The 19305-nt window shown below is 45.6% G+C and overlaps 1 protein-coding gene across 20 annotated transcripts in view; it reads right to left on the bottom strand.

Annotated features, from left to right (window-relative positions):
• PCBP3 (poly(rC) binding protein 3) overlaps positions 1-19305 on the bottom strand; it is a 234803-nt gene that overhangs the window by 127854 nt on the left and 87644 nt on the right. For 14 of the 20 annotated variants that reach the window (XM_060406306.1, XM_060406307.1, XM_042237902.1 and 11 more), the window contains one exon: positions 18138-18174. The exons of the other annotated variants lie outside the window; for them this stretch is intronic. The gene's annotated coding sequence lies outside the window, so the exon portion shown is untranslated. The remainder of the gene's footprint in view (positions 1-18137; positions 18175-19305) is intronic. 20 annotated transcript variants of the gene reach the window in all.

The raw sequence follows: 19305 nt of genomic DNA, 5'->3' as shown, positions 1-19305 counted from the left end.
ATAAACAAATGGAAACAAAAATTTTAAAAATAAACTAATCAAACTTATAAGCTTTTTTAAATTTTAATTTTATTGAAGGATAATTGCTTTATAGAATTTTGTTGTTTTCTGTCAAACTTCAACATGAACCAGTCATAGGTATACATATAACCCCTCCCTTTTGAACCTCTCTCCCATCTCCCTCCCCATCCTACCTTTCTAGGTTGATACAGAGCCCCTGTTTGAGTTTCTTGAGCCTTACAGCAAATTCCCATTGGCTATCTAATTTACATATGCTAATGTAAGCTTATGCCAAAGAATGCTCAAACTACCGCACAATTGCACTCATCTCACATGCTAGTAAAGTAATGCTCAAAATTCTCCAAGCCAGGCTTCAGCAATACGTGAACCATGAACTTCCAGATGTTCAAGTTGGTTTTAGAAAAGGCAGAGGAACCAGAGATCAAATTGCCAACATCCACTGGATCATCGAAAAAGCAAGAGAGTTCCAGAAAAACATCTATTTCTGCTTTAGTGACTATGCCAAAGCCTTTGACTGTGTGGATCACAAGAAACTGTGGAAAATTCTGAAAGAGATGGGAATACCAGACCACCTGACCTGCCTCTTGAGAGACCTATATGCAGGTCAGGAAGTAACAGTTAGAACTGGACATGGAGCAACAGACAGGTTCCAAATAGGAAAAGGAGTACATCAAGGCTGTATAGTGTCACCCTGCTTATTTAACTTATATGCAGAGTACATCATGAGAAACGCTGGGCTGGAAGAAGCACAAGCTGGAATCAAGATTGCTGGGAGAAATATCAATAACCTCAGATATGCAGATGACACCACCCTTATGGCAGAAAGTGAAGAGGAACTCAAAAGCCTCTTGATGAAAGTGAAAGAGGACAGTAAAAGATGTCGATGGACATCTAGGTTGCTTCCATGTTCTAGCTATTGTAAATAGCTGCAATGAACAATGGGATACATGTGTCTTTTTCAACCCTGGTTTCCTCAGGGTATATGCCTAGGAGTGGGATTGCTGGGTCATACGGCGGTTTCATTCCTAGTTTTTTTTTTTTTTCAAGAAATCTCCATACCGTCTTCCATAGTGGCTGTATCAATTTACATTCCCATCAACAGTGCAAGAGTGTTCCCTTTTCTCCACACCCTCTCCAGCATTTATTGTTTGCAGACTTTTTGATTAGGGCCATTCTGACCGTTGTGAGGTGATATCTCATTGTGGTTTTGATTTGCATTTCTCTAACAATGAGTGATGTTGAGCATCTTTTCATGTATTTGTTAGCCATCCGTATGCCTTCTTTGGAGAAATGTCTGTTTAGGTCTTCTTCCCACTTTTTGATTGGGTTGTTTGTTTTTCTGGCATTGAGTTGTATGAGCTGCTTGTATTTTGGAAATTAATCCTTTGTCAGTTGTTTCATTTGCTATTATTTTCTCCCATTCTGAGGGTTGTCTTTTCACCTTGCTTACAGTTTCCTTTGCTGTGCAAAAGCTTTTAAGTTTAATCAGGTTCCACTTGTTTACTTTTGTTTTAATTCTGTTACTCTAGGAGGTAGGTCATAGAGTATCTTGCTTTGATTTATGTCATCAAGTGTTCTGCCTATGTTTTCCTCCAAGAGTTTTATAGTATATGGTCTTACACTGAGGTCTTTAATCCATTTTGAGTTTATCTTTGTGTATGGTGTTAGGAAGTGTTCTAATTTCATTCCTTTACACGTAGCTGCCCAGTTTTCCCAGCACCATTTATTGAAGAGCCTGTCTTTGCCCCATTGTATATTCTTGCCTCCTTTGTCAAAAAAGGTACCCATAGGTGCATGGGTTTATTTCTGGGCTTTCTATCTTGCTCCATTGGTCTATATTTCTGTTTTTGTGCCAGTACCATACTGTCTTGATGACTGTAGCTTTGTAGTATAATCTGAAGTCAGGAAGGTTGATTCTTCCAGCTCCATTCCTCTTTCTCAAGACTTCTTTGGCTATTCGGGGTCTTTTGTGTTTCCATATGAACTGTGATGGAGAAGGAAATGGCAACTCACTCCAGTTTTCTTGCCTAGAGAATCCTGTGGACCGAGGAGCCTGGTGGGCCGCCATCTACAGGGTCACACAGAGCCGGACATGACTGAAGGGACTTAGCATGCATGCATGCATGCATTGGAGAAGAAAATGGCAACCCACTCCAGTATTCTTGCCCGGAGATTCCCTGGGGCAGAGGAGCCTGGTGGGCTGCCGTCTATGGGGTCGCACAGAGTCGGACATGACTGAAGTGACTTAGCAGCAGCAGCAGCAGTGTGAATTATGAAATTTTTTGTTCTAGTTCTGTGAAAAATGCCATTGGTAATTTGATAGGGATCACATTGAATCTGTAGATTTCGTTTGGCAGTATAGTCATTTTCACAATATTGATTCTTCCTACCCAGGAACATGGAATATCTCTCCATCTGTTTATATCATCTTTGATTTCTTTCATTAGTGTCTTATAATTTTCTGTGTACGGTTATTTTGTCTCCTTAGGTAAATTTATTCCTAGATATTTAATTCTTTTTGTTGCAATGGTGAATGGGCTTGATTCCTTAATTTCTCTTTCTGATTTTTCATTGTTAGTATATAGAAATGCAAGTGATTTCTGTGTATTGATTTTGTATCCCACAACTTTGCTAAATTCATTGATTAGCTCTAGTAATTTTCTGATACTATCTTTAGGGTTTTCTATGTACAGTGTCATGTCATCTGCAAACAGTGAGATGTTTTACTTTTCTTTACTTCTTCTTTTCCAGTCTGGATTCCTTTTATTTCTTTTTATTCGCTGATTGCTGTAGCTAGGAGTTCCAGAACTATGTTGAATAATAAAGGTGAAAGTGGACACCCTTGTCTTGTTCCTGATCTTAGGGGGAATGCTTTCAGTCTTTCACCATTCATAGTAATGTTTGCTGTAGGCTTATCATAAATGGCCTTTACTGTGTTGAGGTAGGTTCCTTCTATGCCCATTTTTTGATGAGTTTTAATCATAAATGGGTGCTGAATTTTGTCAAAGGCTTTTCTGCATCTATTGAGATTATCATATGGTTTTAATCTTTCAATTTGTTAATATGGTGTATCACATTGATTGATTTGTGAAAATTGAAGAATCCTTGCATCCCTGGAATAAACTCAACTTGATCATGGTGTATGAGCTTTTTGATGTGTTGCTGAATTCTGTTTGCTAAAATTGTGTTGAGGATTTTTGCATGTATGTTCATCAGTGATATTGGCCTGTCAGTTCAGTCGCTCAGTTGTGTCTGACTCTTTGCCACCCCATGAACTGCAGCATGCCAGGCCTCCCTGTCCATCACCAGCTGCTGGAGTCCACCCAAACCCATGTCCATCAAGTTGGTGATGCCATCCAACCATCTCATCCTCTGTCATCCCCTTCTCCTCCTGCCCTCAATCTTTCCCAGCATCAGGGTCTTTTCAAATGAGTCAGCTCTTCGCATCAGGTGGCCAAAGTATTGGAGTTTCAGCTTCAACATCAGTCCTTCCAATGAACACCCAGGACTGATCTCCTTTAGGATGGACTGGTTGGATCTCCTTGCAGTCCAAGGGACTCTCAAGAGTCTTCTCCAACACCACGGTTCAAAAGCGTCAATTCTTCTGTGCTCAGTTTTCTTTATAGTCCAACTCTCATATCCATAAATGACTACTGGAAAAACCATAGCCTTGACTAGACGGACCTTTGTTGGCAAAGTAATGTCTCTGCTTTTGAATATGCTGTCTAGGTTGGTCATAACTTTCCTTCCAAGGAGTAAGCGTCTAATTTCATGGCTGCAATCGCCATCTGCAGTGATTTTGGAGCCCAGAAAAATAAAGTCAGCCACTGTTTCCACTGTTTCACCATCTATTTGCCATGAAGTGATGGGACTGGATGCCATGATCTTAGTTTTCTGAAATATTGGCCTGTAGTTTTCTTTTTCGTGTTATCTTTGTCTGATTTTGACATCAGGGTGATGGTGGCCTCATAGAATGAGTTTGGAAGTGTTCCTTCCTCTGCTATTTTTAAAGAGTTTTAGAAGGGTAAAAATTAGCTCTTCTCTAAATGTTTGATAGAATTCTCCTGTGAAGCCATCTAGTCCTGGGCTTTTGTTTTTGGGAGATTTTTGATCATAGCTTCAATTTCAGTGCTTGTAATTGGGTTGTTCATAATTTCTGTTTCTTCCTGTTTCAGTCTTGGAAGACTGAACTTTTCTAAGAATCTGTCCATTTCTTCCAGGTTATCCATTTTATTGCCATACAGTTGCTCCTAATAGTCTTTTACAATCTTTTGTGTTTCTGTGTTGCCTGTTGTAACCTCTCCTTTTTAATTTCTAATTTTGTTGATTTGATTCTTCTCTTTTTTTCTTGATGAGTCTGGCTAAAGGTTTGTCGATTTTGTTTATCTTCTCAAAGAACCAGCTTTTAGTTTTATTAATCTTTACTATTGTTTCTTTCATTTCTTTTTCATTTATTTCAGCTTGAATCTTTATGATTTCTTTCCATCTACTAATTTTGGGGTTTTATTGTTCTTTTTCCAGTTGTATTAGGTGTAAAGTTAGGTTGTCTATTCGATGTTTTTCTTGTTTCTTGAGGTAGGATTGTATTGCTATAAACTTCCCTCTTAGGACTGCTTTTGCTGCATCCCACAGGTTTTGATTTGTCATGTTTTCATTGACATTTGTTTCTAGAAATTTTTTTATTTCTCTTTTGATTTCTTCAGTAAACTGTTGGTTACTTAGAAACGTGTTGTTTAATCTCTATGTGTTTCTGTTTCTTACCGTTTTTTCCTTGTAATTGATATCTAGTCTCATATCACTGTGATCGGAGAAGATGCTTGATATGATTTCAATTTTCTTAAATTTCCTGAGGTTTGATTTGTGACCCAAGATGTGGTCTATCCTGGAGAATGTTCCATGTGCACTTGAGAAGAAGGTATATTCTTCTGCATTTGGATGGAATGCCTTGAAGATATCAATGAGATCCATCTCGTCTAATGTATCATTTAAGACTTGTGTTTCCTTATTAATTTTCTGTTTTGATGATCTGTCCATTGGTGTGAGAGGGGTGTTAAAGTCTCCTACTATTATTGTGTTACTGTCAATTTCTCCTTTTATGTCTGTTAGTTTTTGTCTTATGTATTGAGGTGCTCCTATGTTGGTTGCATAGACATTTATAACTGTTATGTCATCCTCTTGGATTGATCCCTTGACCATTATGTAGCATCCTTCCTTATCTCTTGTAATTTTCTTTATTTTAAGATCTATGTTGTCTGATATGAGGATTGCTACTCCAGCTTTCTTTTGCTTCCCATTTGCATGGAATATATTTTTCCATCCTCTCACTTTCAGTCTATATGTGTCTTGAGGTCTGAATGGGTTTCTTGTAGACAGCATATATATAGCTCTTGTTTTTGTATCCATTCAGCCAGTCTGTGTCTTTTGGTTGGAGCATTTAATCCATTTACATTTAAGGTAATTATTGATATATATATGTTCTTATTGCCATTTTCTTAATTGTTTGGGGTTGATTTTGTAGATCTTTTTTTCTTCCCTTGTATTTCTTGACTATATAAGTCCTTTTAACATTTGTTGTAAAGCTGGTTTGGTGGTATTGAATTCTCTTAACTTTTGCTTGTCTGAAAAGCTTTTTATTTCCATCAATTTTGAATGAGATCCTTGCTGGGTACAGTAATCTTGGTTGTAGATTTTTCCCATTCAGTACTTCAAGTATATCCTGCCATTCCCTTCTGGCCTGCAGAGTTTCTGCTGAAAGATCAGCTGTTAAGCATACAGGGTTTCCCTTGTATGTTACTTGTTGCCTCTCCCTTGCTGCTTTTAATATTCTTTGTCTTTAGTCTTTGTTAGTTTGATTAGCATGTGCCTTGGCAAGTTTCTCCTTGGGTTTATCCTGTATGAGACTCTTTGTGCCTCTTGGACTTGATTAAAGAATTCCTTCTCCATGTTGGGGAAATTTTCAACCATAATCTCTTCAAAAATTTTCTCATACCCTTTCTTTTTCTCTTCTTCTTCTGGGATCCCTATAATTCGAATGTTAGTGCATTTGATATTGTCCCAGTGTTCTCTTAGACTATCCTCAGTTCTTTTTATTCTTTTTATTTTATTATGCTCTTCAGAAGTTATTTCCACCACCTTATCTTCCAGCTCACTGATTCTGCTGTTCTTCTGCTTCAGATATTCTGCTACTGATTCCTTCTAGAGTATTTTTAATTCCAGTAGTTGTGTTGTTTGTCTCTGCATATTTATTATTTAATTCTTCTAGGTCTTTATTAATTGATTCTTGTATTTTTTCCATTTTGCTTTCAAGGTTTTTGATCATCTTTACTATCATTATTCTGAATTCTTTTTCAGGTAGTTTGCCTATTTCCTCTTCACTTAGTTGGACTTCTGTGTTTCTAGTTTGGCCCTTCATTTATATAGTGTTTCTCTGCCTTTTCATTATTTTTTTTAACTTATTGTGTTTGAGGTCTCCTTTACCCAGACTTCAAGGTTGAATTCTTTTTTCCTTTTGGTTTCTGCCCTCTAAGGTTGGTCCAGTGGTTTGTGTAAGCTTCTTATAGGGTGAGATCTGTGCTGAGTTTTTATTTGTTTGCTTCTCCTCTGATAAGCAAAGCTGAGTGAGGTTGCAATCCTGTCTGCTGATGACTGGGTTTGTATTTTTGTTTTGTTTGTTGTTTAGATGAGGCATCCTGCACAGGGTGCTGTTGGTGGTTGGGTGATGCTGGGTCTTGTATTCCAGTGGTTTCCTTTGCATGAGTTCTCACTATTTGATACCCCCTAGGGTTAGTTCTCTGGTATTTTAGGGTCTTGGTGTAGGTGCTCCCACTCCAAAGTCTCAGGGCTTGATCTCAAGTTTTATGTGGGTCTATATATTCTTTTCTGCTGGTCAGGTACTCCTGTCTGCTCTCAGCTGGTATTTTGCATGCACTTCTGTGTCTGAAGGTGTATTCCTGATGGAGAGAGATGTACTCCACGTCCACCTACTCCTCTGCCATCTTGTTCTCCTCCTGAATTAAACAATTTTTTTCACAGAGAATAGAGAAAGCGTTTGTAGGAAGATTTGGTAGTTCCAAATTTTTCCAAGTGGAGCCGATAGAGAAAGTTTTTTCTTCTTATAAACCATGGACTCTACTACATGGAAGAGCCTTGCTGGCATGGGCAAGCAGCTAGGCCTACAGCTCCTTCAGCTCCCACCATATCTTACTTCAGCCTCTCCAAGTGCTGGGCCTCTCTGTATATTTTACTTGATGAGTTCAGATACAAAAATGATCAGATAGCTAATGAAGTGTTATGAGCAAAGTGACACAAGAAAAAATCACTTAAAGTATTTAAATGATGATCCAAATTTAAAGTGATCTTAGGATGCAGTTTCGTGGTGTCCATACGTTCTGTTCCTTGCTGAGGACCAAAAGCAACCACCATCTGCTCCACCAGCTAAAGCAAGTCTGTGATGCGAACAGTGGCCCCACCCTCCTCCAGACTTATAAGCTTTTGCTCACCAAAGGGAATCAAAAATAAAACGAAAAGACAACCTATGGACTGGGAGCAAATATTTGCAAACATGCAAACATCAAGGGCTTAAATTCTAATATACAAACAGCTCATACAACTCAATAACAAAAAAACAAATGAACCAATCAAAAAATGAGCAGAAGACTCAGACAATTTTCCAAAGAAGAAATAAAAGTGGCCAATAGGCACATAAAAAGATGCTGAATACCTCTAATTATTAGAGAAATGCAAATCAAAACTACAAGGTATCACCTTACACCAGTCAAAATGGCCATCATTAAAAACTCTACAAATAACAAATGCTGGAGAGGATGTGGAAGAAACAGAATGCTCCTACACTGTTGGTGGAAATTTAAGTTGGTACAGTGTACCAACTATGGAAAACAGTGTGGAGGTTCCTCAGAAATTAAAAATAGAGCTACCATATGATACAGCAATCCCACTCCTGGGCATATATCCAGACAAAACTCTGATTCAAAAAGATACATGCACCCCTATGTTCACAGCAGTACTATTTCACAATAGCAAAGACCTGGATGTCCATCAACAGATAAACAGATAAAGAAGATGTGGTGCATGTATACAATGGAATATTACTTAGCCATAAAAAGAACAAAATTCTGTCATTTGCAGCAACCTGAATGCAACTAGAGATTTTATACTGACTGAATTAAGTCAGAAAGAAAAAGACAAATACCATATGATATCACTTATATGTGGAATCTAAAACATGACACAAATGAACCTAGCTATGAAACAGAAAGATTTGTGGACATGGAGAAAAGACTTGCGGCTGTCAAGGGAGGTGAGGGAGGGATGGAGTGCGAGGTGGGGTTAGCAGATTTAAGCTATTGTATATATAGGATGGTTAAACAACCAGATCCTACTGTATAGCATAGAGAACTGTACTCAATATCTTGTGATAAACCACAATGGAAAAGAATATTTTAAATGTATATGTATAACTGAATCACGTTGCTGTACAGCAGAAATAAACACAAATTCTTAATCAACTATAATTTTTAAAAAACTTCAACTTCACTGATAGAAGAAAAAACAAAAAAGAAACATGTTTTGTGCCAGTGTACAGTGTTACCTTGGGCTCTAACAGGCACTCTAAAACTACTGGTGAAAATGGAAAATAGCCCAGTTTCCTGGAAGGTAACTTGGCCATAAGACTTGATGTCTGAATTCCTAGGACTTAATAGTGGTGAAGTGAAGGGTTCCAGGGGTTCTGAAAAGGGAGCTCTGGCCTCTGCTCTGGTGTTGATGTCAGTGTCCTCACTGGAAATAAGATACTCAGAGGCCTTGGAGAACTGTGGAGACCCGGTGAGATGCTTCTCCTGGAACACAGCAAGCACTGGGACTATCTTCTCATGTGGTCATATGCATACCCCTGGAAAGACCCCAATGCCCCTGCCCTCTGTGGAAGCCTGAACAGCTGAATCTCCTTCTCTGGGACTGGGCAGGACAGATAAGGAGATCCCGTCTCACAGATGGAGAAACAGCTTAGATGGACAAAGACCTGGCAAGGTGCCAAGGTCACGGGGTGATCCAGGAGAAGGGCTGGAAGAAAACCAGATCCCCAGGCTGACTCCACCAGCCCAGGCAGGCTCCTAGTGGAAGGTTCTCTTTCCATAATTTACACCCCACTCTGCCAAATGAATACTAGGGATGATGAGAGGAACTGACTGCCGGGCACCCTGGAACAGCTGTGCTCTGGCCAGCCAGTCTGGCCTGAGGCCCTGGCTCTGCACAGACAGACGGCCCACAGGGGCCCGGGGGTGCTGAGGCCTCTCATGACTGGCGTGCTGTGTGCAGAGCCAGAGACAGGAGGGCAAACTCTAGCACATGGACCCACCTACGGGTGAACAAAGCTGCCCAGTGATAGGTTTAGGCCCCGAAGGACTGAAACAGCCAGAGCTCTTGGAAAACGTGAAAGTCCTCACTGAAAACCTCTTTCCAGCTCGGTATAACTGGAGCTCACCAATGCTCACCCCTCATGTCTAAAGAGAAGACAAAGTGCCTGGGAGTGTGAAGGGCATACCTAGTGGTATAACCCTTAAGTTCCACGGGAATTTCAGAGGAAGAATACAGGGGCCTGAGTAAGCAGAGTGTGTTTAACCAGAGAGCTAGAAGCACCCTTGGCCGCTATGACTGTGCAGGGCACTCCCCAGGGCAGAAAACACCAGGCCACCCAAGCAAGGGCTAAAGTGGGACACAGCCCTCCACACCTGGGCACAACAGACCCACTCTCGCCAGAGCGTGGGTGAAGCTGCGGCTGTGCACGGCATGCGCAGGATGCCGAGAGGCTGGCTCCCACTCATCTGCGGTGTACCTGGGGGCGACTAATCCTGCAGCCATGCACGCCATCCCTGGCCAGCCACACAGCTCCAGATCCATCGCTGTCTCTACAGGGCCACCAGACGGCCCAGCCATGAGGCAGGCAGTGGGGGAAGGAGTGAGTCCTCTCCTGGAAAGGCATTAGCCCCTTCATGCCAGGCTGCTCTGGGGCGACAGCACTTGCCAGAGGCGCCCAGAGTGAACACAGGCCAAGGAAAGAGAAAGGAAAGCCAAGAACAGGAAGGAGGGAGGGAATGGGTGCCTTGAGGCCTCTGCAGGACCAGAGGGCAGCACCGAGGCCCTTTGTTTCCATCCGTGCTCAAGAGAGTGGCCAGGGCTGTGAGGAATCCAAGGGATGAAAGGTGAGTCAGAACCTCAGGAGGCGGGGGAGTGGGGCCAGGCCCATATGGTCTGCACTCTTTCCTGCCCTCTCAGAGCAGGAGCCTTGGCTGCATGGGGCTGGCCCAGCCTCGGGGGCTGCGGGTCCTGCGCCACACCCTAGCACACACCTGCCCAGGTACCGCCACTGCTACACGGCCATCCTTACACCACTGCAGGAATGCACTTGGTTCTATGAACACTGCTGGTGTTCAGAGGTCCTGTGGACTGTGACAGTGGGTGTAACTCGGGCTTCTGGTCCCTAAAAGTAGTTGCCCGCCCTCCATCTCAACACTTCTCCTTCCCATCAGCTGACTCAGTGCAGCTAGAGGTCAAGACAACAGAGCCAGGTAGGAGCACACAGAGTGACAGGCCACCCAGAGTGTGGAGTGGGCATGGTCTCTGGGCAAGGGGCCTCGTGGAGCCTAGCCCACCCATCCCAGACCTGTTACAGCCAAGGGAACTGACTTTGACTAAATCTGATCAAAGCCATCATGTTTGGGAAAGGGGTGGCAGAGGATGAGATGGTTGGATGGCATCACTAACTCAATGGGCATGAACTTGGGCAAATTGTAGGAGATTGTGAAGGACAGGGAAGCCTGGCATGTTGCAGTCTGTGAAGTGGCCAAGAGTTGGACACAACTTAGCGACTGAACAATACCGTGTTTGGGGTGCTCTGTGTTCCAGCAGAGTCCTGTCCCCGTGGGCTCAGCTGCTGCTCTCTGTAATCACTGCTCTGCATGGACCCTTTCAGGATGGCGCCTGTATTCCTAATGCCCGAGGCCTTTCTCCCTTGGGTCCAACACAGAAACTTACAGAGCACGACACTCTGGCTCTGGCCCTGATCCTAACCCTCACACTCACCTCTACAGTGACTACTGCTCACACAACCCAATCCTTTAACCTTAGCTCCAGCCCTAACCTTATTGTGTGTGTTAGTTGTTCGGTCGTGTCTGACTCTTTGCAACCCCTCGGACTGTGGCCCGCCAGGTTTCTCTGTCCATGGAATTCTCCAGGCAAGAACACTGGAGTGGATTGTCATTCCCTTCTCCAGAGGAACTTCCCAACCCAGGGATCAAACCCTGGTCTCCTGCATCACAGGTAGGTTCTTTACCATTTGAGCTACAGGAAAGTCCTAACCTTATTACTAACCCTCATTCTTGCCCAAATAAGATACTGAAAAGGTATTGCAACTGGGAAGAGATCTAAAAGTATCAGTAAGACCTAACAGGATTTATTCCAACAATCAACACTTGGAATTTCATTGATGTGATTCTCTTTGTTAAGAGATAAAAGGAGACAATCCTGTGACTCTCTTAATGGCAGCAACGAACATTCAGTAAAAGGTAAGTTTTATTTTTTATTTCAAAAAAAATTTAATAGAAGAGCAACAGAAGGAAATGTGTGTAACTTGATGAACACCATGTACCGGACAGCCAGCTGCCACAAGCACGCTTCACGGTGAAGGAGCATTCGGGTCAATGAGTCAAAACTCAGCTGAGAAACCCACTGCAAGTAAAAGCATGGCTGTGTGCAAATACAGAAAAACTGATAGCTTTCCTATACATTATTAAATATTCGAGGAATGTAATAGGAAAATTCCAATTTCAATAAGTAGATAATATAAGTCAGGAAAGAGCTCAAAAGAGAAAACATACAGCAAAAAAGCTATAAAATATAATGGAAGGCTAATTAGGGAATCAATGAAGAAACAGAATATCTTCCTCTTTTAGAAGCTGAATCTTGCTAAAATACCAGCTGTCTATCATTTAAATCATAGGTTTGATCCATTTGAAATGAAACCCCAATCTGATTAGCTTGGGGTTTAAAAATCATCCTAAAGTTCATCTAGAAATTGAGTAGCCAAGAATAACCAAAATAAATATACCATGAAACTAAATTAAACCAGCGTACTGGCTTCCCTGGTGGCTCAGCAGCAAAGAATCCACCTGTCAATGCAGGTGATGTGGGTTCTATCCTTGGGTCAGGAAGATGCCCTGGTAAAGGAAATGGCCACCCATTCCAGTATTCCTGACTAGGAAATCCCATGGACAGAGGAGCCTGGCAGGCTACAGTCCATGGGGTCCCAAAAGAATCAGATAAGACTTAGCAATTAAACAACTGGCACAAGAACAAACAGATCAATCAGAGAATTCTGAAATAGATATTAGTATATGCAATATTTTCAAATAGGACAAAAGTAGCAAAACAAACGACTGGGAAAATGACGTCGTTTTCAACATTTGCAAGCAACTTAATTGTTCAATATTTGTAAGCAAATTATATATTCACCTAATAACATAACTTTGGCCACCTGATACAAAGAGCCAACTCATTGGAAATGATCCTGATGCTGGGAAAGATTGAGGGCAGGAGGAGGAGGGGACAACAGAGGACAAGATGGTTGGATGGCATCACCAACTCAATGGACATGAGTTTGAGCAAACTCTGGGAGATGGTGAAGGACAGGGAAGCCTGCCATGCTGCAGTCCATGGGGTTGCTAAGAGTCAGACATGACTTGGCAACTGAACAACAAATACCATATATCAAATTAAATCCCAAGTGGACTGCACATGTCAAAGCAAAAAGTAAAAGCAAAAAGTTAAACACAAGTGACTACCTACATTTCAGGCTGGGAAAGGATTTTCCTAATGCAAAAACCATAGAAGATGACATCACAGAGCAGCATATTGATAGACAGCACCAAATGGCCAACGTCTGATTAAAGGTGAATGGCTTCAGGGAAAACAAAAGCCTGGAACATGGAAGCTCAATGTCCTCAGTGCACAAGGATGCTCACACTTGAGGAGAGCCACGTGCTCTAGAGGAGAGGCTCAGCTGCTTGTACTGGGTATGTTTCTGCTTTCGGAGATGCATAAACCCAGGGTTTTCAGGGGCTGGGAGCCCAGGCACTCAGGCTGCTGTAGTTCACCAACTGAGAGCAACTGGGCAGTAGCACGTCACACCCCTTCTAAAAGGTTTGTCTCCCCTGACCCGGGCTGCACAAGGATGAACACCGCCATACTGCCTTGGGAAGGGGTGCTGACTGATGCACAGGATGTCCACCTCATGACTACTAGCTCTAGCGATGGATCTGCAAACAGTCCAAACACTCTGAACGGAAAGGGAGTGATTTAACAGAATAATACCTATATCCCTACAGTGGAAACTGCACAACTTTTTAAAAATAACGTTTTCAAATGGTAACTTGGAACATTTTGTGGTACACCACTCCGATTGAAAGCAGGGCACAGAAATGTGCATGCCACTTAATCCCAGAGGCGAAGCCTGGAGTGAAATAGAGCAGACTGTCTCAGTAGAGGCTCAGCCCCCGCAGTCCCGGAGCACCGCCACCAGCAGGGTCCCCTCTGAGCACCAAGATGCTGTGACAGTCACGCATGGGGGGAGGAGGCAGCAACACCCAACAAACATGCAAGACCGAGAGGGCACAGGGTCCTGGAGCCTGTGAAAGAATACAACGTAAGAAGCCGCAGTGCTCAGCTCCCCGAGGAGAAAGACTTTCCACCAGACTCAGCAAGGCAGAGGCCACGTGATGGAGCAGAGACGCAGTCCTGCTGGGAGGGCCAGATGGCCGTGGCGCTTGGCCCCAGCAGAAGCAGAGGCTGATCCGGGTAGAAGGCTGCTTTTGTTGTGTGTGTGTGTGTGTGTGTGTGTGTGTGTGTGTGTGTGTGTGTGAAACAGTATTTGCTGTACAACCCTTTACGTTTTATTTTTAACAAAATTACAAATGTACCTAGTTTCGAAAGGTAGAGCTCCACAGAGCTGCAGGTTGAGTGTTGCCTGCCGTCTCCCCACCTTGGCCCCATAGGCTCCTGCTCCTTTATCTTTTACCCTCTTGCTATTTCTCTCCCCAGTTCTTACGATCAGTTTGTATGGCTCTTCTTGACTCCAAGATCTTGTGTGTCATCCACTAGCTGCCTCCACCCCTCCCTCTCCCCTATCCCTCTAAGTGTTACACCTCTGTCCACCACCCAGCAGGGACCACAGGCAGTTCACTCCTCACACTGCACCTCCCTCCTGTACATGCGAGTCCTGGAGTAAAGGACAGCCTCCCATAATTTTCTGTGTACTTATTGTTGATTCACCTCCAGACTCTTGCCAGGGATCTGTGGCCATCCGACCCCTCAAATACAGCAGGGAACAGCCCGCCAGCTCCTTCAGGAGTCCCATCTTTCTGCTCCTCCATCCGAACAGCAGAGCCCTAAGGTGTCCCCTTACATACACATATACCTATAGTCGCTAGCTGCTACTGCTAAGTCGCTTCAGTCGAGTCCAACTCTGTGCTACCCCATAGACAGCAGCCCACCAGGCTCCCCTGTCCCTGGGATTCTCAAGGCAAGAACACTAGAGTGGGTTGCCATTTCCTTCTCCAATGCATGAAAGTGAAAAGTGAAAGTGAAGTCGCTCAGTCATGTCCAACTCTTAGCAACACCATGGACTGTAGCCCACCAGGCTCCTCTGTCCATCAGATTCTCCAAGCAAGAATACTGGAGTGGGTTGCCATTTCCTTCTTCAGGGAATCTTCCCTACCCAGGGATCAAACCCGAGTCTCCTGCATTGCAGGCAGGTTCTTTACCTCTTTACCGACTGAGCTAGAGGAAAAGCCCTGCCTGCTCCCAAAAGCCCACCCCAGGTTCCTGCTGTTCCAGGGGCCAACAGAGCAGGGACTGGGGTCACTGGCTCCATAACCCACTTAAGTGTGACCATACTTCCTGCTTAGGACCGTCTGTTCTGCATGCCCCTGGCCACTGCTTCACCCTCCAGCCTTCAGCCAGGGTGGGGAAGGGGTGCGTCCCATCGTGGGAGGGGCCGAGTCTTAAACAGGCTTTCCACCGCCTTCTTACATCTGCTTTTCTTCCTGAGGCTGCAAGCTGATGACAGGAGAAGGCCGAAGAAGAAAGGTTGGAAGCACAATAAGGGTCACAGATAAAAGCAAACCTCCTAGGGGTCAGAGCGGGGTAAGGTCCTTGATCAGTCTTAGGGCCGTTTGGTCCCCGGCAGCAGCAGGACAGAGGACGACAAGAAGGACCGGGTGTCTGTGTACAGGGCTGCCCCGTTAACCATAGGCTGAAGGCGGAGGGGTCACCAAGAAGGACATGGAGTGGGGGGAGGCCCTGATGGAGGAGTCCCGTGGCAGGGCTCTGCCTGCATTCACTGTTTGTGAGTTTTAAAGTTCTTTTCCATATTTTCCAATTGTGTAGTGAAGGTAGTCAATTTAATGCGGGGAGAGGGGCGCGGACGAGTTTGACAGCAAATAATCATTCTCAGTATCATGAAGAATAAAAGACTAGAGTGAATAAAACGTCACCAAACGTTCGTGATTATGCTTCCTTAATTCCTTTTAAGGAATTTTTGAAATTAAAAGGAATTTAAGGAATTCCTTTTGCCTGGAAAATCCCATGGACGGAGGAGCCTGGTAGGCTGCAGTCCATAGGGTCGCTAGAGTCGGACATGACTGAGTGACTTCACTTTCACTTTTCACTTTCATGCATTGGAGAAGGAAATGGCAACCCACTCCAGTGTTCTTGCCTGGAGAATCCCAGGGACAGGGGAGCCTGGTGGGCTGCCGTCTATGGGGTCGCACAGAGTCGGACACGACTGAAGCGACTTAGCAGCAGTAGCAGCAGCAGCATGTTCAATGGCAGTCTCCAGCCCGGCGGGGAGCCAAGTGCCTGTGGAACAAAGCGGGTCAGGGGCCCAGCGGGGTCTGAGCGCAAGCGCACGGAGACGGGGAAAGGCCCATCTGCAGCTGCTCCAAGGCACTAAGTTCTCGGAAGACGTGCAAATGGAAAACTGCATTCTTCCTGGACCACCGTCCCCTGGGAAACATCCAGGGCAGATGAGCTCCGTTCTGGCTCGTCAGCCCCCTGGATCCCACAGGAAGACGCAGGCGGCTTCACCAGAGATAGACATATCTGTTCCAACTAGCTCAGAGCTCCTAACGGCTCCCTCCCTACCCGCAGAAGAGGGACAGGTGCCCTATGAAAAGCCTGCGCCTTGCCTTAGCCAAGCCTCAGGGGAGCCCCCAAATAAGCCACAGTCCCTGGAGCCACCGTCCTGCCGGGGTGCTGGCGTCCTCAGCGCCCACACTCAGCCCACGGGCTGTGCACACGCGGACAGGGAGGTGCCTGGCCAGCTCGCCCCACCCAAGCGTGCTGCTGTGTCCAGAACTGGTGGCCAGGTCTGAACCCACGTTTCCTGCATGCCGGGGTGGATATGTGGGCAACAGCAAAGTCCAGGGGAGAGAGGCCCACCACACACACGGTGCTGTTTATATGCCTGAGTTCCACAAGCCTTTCCTTGGAGATTTCTGTGAAAATTAGATCCAGATTTGCACAATTACAAAGTTGGTCCCATGCCAGCAGGGATCTGGATGTCCTCTAAGAACCAGGTATTATAACAGCTTTAGTCTGAAACAATTCAACACACAGAGGAAAAAAGACCACCCAGCTCCCTGCTCCCACGCTCAGCAGCACAGCTGTCAAGGACAGAGATGTGTCTGCCCCGCCCTCCTCCCAGGCCCCGCCCCTTCACGCTCCCTTAGGCCTGGAGCCCTTCCCCCTCCACCACCCACAGGGCCGGCTCTGACGCCTCCTCCAAGGCTCTGCTCAGATGCTTCTTCCCAGGGCTATACTGACCACCCATCAGTGCCTCCAGACTCCAGTTCTTTCTTCTCTGTTCATCCCCAGCAAGCGTCACCACCCGGCACACTTCTTACTTATATGTTTTATAGGCCCCACGAGAATGTAATAAAGAAGGCTGTGATTCCAGAAGCATGCCCAGCCCATCACAAGCATTCTGTCAATATTTGCTGAACAAATGCATCAAGGTCTTTGCTCAAGCAATCTGTAACCTAAGAACTTTTCTCCTCAGATATTGCTCATCTGGTTACCCACCAGCCCAAAGCCCCCGTGTGCACGTGCTCTTTGACTCCTTGCCCGTGTCTCTCACATCTCCCGAGGGGGCTGCTGGTGACAGGCCCCGGAAGGTCACAGTGACCCTCTAGCGCTCTCTGATCCGGATCGGGTGAGCTCAGGACCGCTCGGAGCTGTGGTGAAGGTCACCGGAAAAGGCAGATAACAAGTTTGGAGCCCACATTCTGTCATCAAGGCAGCTCCCAGTTATCCTGCCATCGCTGGATATGAGTGGATGTGAGCTCATGAGGTCAGAGGCTTCACCTCATAGCCCCATCTCACCACCAACAAGCACAGTGACCAGTGATGTTGCCTCCCAAGCCTTGGAAAGTGAACAGAAGGACAGCACCACCCCCACAGGGCAGGGCAAGGGGCTCGGAGGAGCAGAAGGGGCACAGAGCAGCCGCCAGCATGACCACAGCAGCCTCCCAGCAAGGCCACTGAAAACTTTTAGAAAAATGAAGGCATCTTAAGGATATATCTAAAAGGAATCCTTTCAAGGTAGTTTTGCAAAACTGGAGTCACAGCCACAAAGAGGCGTCCTTGGGGCCTGGACATGACACCATGACAGCCACAGTGCACACTGGTCACTGCTGGAACCTGGGACGAAGGCGCTGTCTGCTTGGCCCAGGCTAACAACTGGTTCTCAGGCCCCTGCTGGACAGTGTAGTCAGGGTGACTCTGAAGAAGGTTTTTAGGAAAGGAGGAAACTACCTCTTTTTACATACTGGTTCTCCAGAAACCAGAGGGAAATGAAACACCGCTGACAGGGCGCTGTGCCTGACCTGTGATGGGGCCCTCGTGTGACTTGAGGCCAGGCCACAAGGAGAGTCAGCAAGACACATGGCTTCGTATGTAAGCAAGACTTCACAGCTCAACTGATGTGGAAAGAATCACTCAGTTTAAAGACATACCTCTCCAAAGGCATCACAAGAAGTGCTACTTACATGGAACCATGTGAGGAGCTTCCCTCTGTAGGCAGCCCTGTAAACAGGTTAAAAAAATTATTATAACTGGAAATCATAGTAGAAAATAACCCAAAGAATGCTCCATCATCTTAGATATCAAATTTTATCAAACTAAATAAATGTTTTAAAAGAATGTAGCCATGAGTCAGTTATTTAGAAGGCCAAAGATAGTCTCCAGGAAAAAGAATTCCGTGAAAGATGGTTGGATTCTAAACTGAGTCTGGAACTTGAAAGACACCAGTAACCACTCAGAGCGTGGTCTCCCCTGAACCCTAGCCCACAGTCCTAACCCTGGTGGAAGTCTGGGTGGCACTGACTCCTACAGCCCTTGAGGTCTGTGGCGAGCAGCAAGGAGAAGAGCACAGTGAGATGTAGATAGGACCCCCCACCGCAACCCCCACCTACATGGTTTCAGCTCCAAGTTGAAGAACGCTGTGCCTTGGAGCAGGACCTTGGAGCCCAGCCTGTGCAGACTCCCTGGCAGGTAAACAGCTCTGCCCGGGCCTCCTCTAGGAGCCCTGGGACATTGATCCAGGGAGGACTGAAGGCCAGGGGAACTCAGGAGACATCCACTTCTGGCATGACAGCGAGGAGGAACCAGGTGGACTCTCCAGCCTCAAACAATGAAGAAACAGAAGACATGAGACAAAGGTGCTCAGCGGTGGGACAACAGGCAGCACAGACAAGGAGCCTGAGGGGGAAACACATGGGAGGCGTGCTGGCTGCGCAGATGACAGTAGGGAAGGTTTCAAGGCCACGGCGCCAGAAGGGGGACCCAGGCAGAGTCAGGGGAGTCTTGAGGTGAGGAAACAGCTGAGGCTCAAGGAGGCGATGGCAGCGAGAACCAGCAGGGTGGAAGACCAGAAAGGAGAGAGCTAAGACGTGCACTGGAGACCAGTGGGGGTGCGCTTGACTTTTAGCCAGGACACTAGTCAACCCGTGTGACTGAGGCCAGGGAACACGTGACAGCAAGAAGCAGGACAAAGTGTCACCATCACTGGCGCAGGCTCAGGAGTGGACCTCACTCCCACCAACTGGACTAGGGAACCTACGACACAGGGACCACTGGGCCGGGCACTTAGGAGAGCACAGACGACTAGGTGCTGCCTGCTGCTGCTGCTGCTGCTGCTGCTGCTAAGTCGCTTCA

The sequence above is a fragment of the Ovis aries genome, chromosome 1 (genome assembly GCF_016772045.2).
Source record: "Ovis aries strain OAR_USU_Benz2616 breed Rambouillet chromosome 1, ARS-UI_Ramb_v3.0, whole genome shotgun sequence".
In the NCBI taxonomy this organism is placed as follows: domain Eukaryota; kingdom Metazoa; phylum Chordata; class Mammalia; order Artiodactyla; family Bovidae; genus Ovis; species Ovis aries.
The sequence above is the reverse complement of the archived record's forward strand: the minus strand, read 5'-3'. Positions and strand labels throughout refer to the sequence as shown.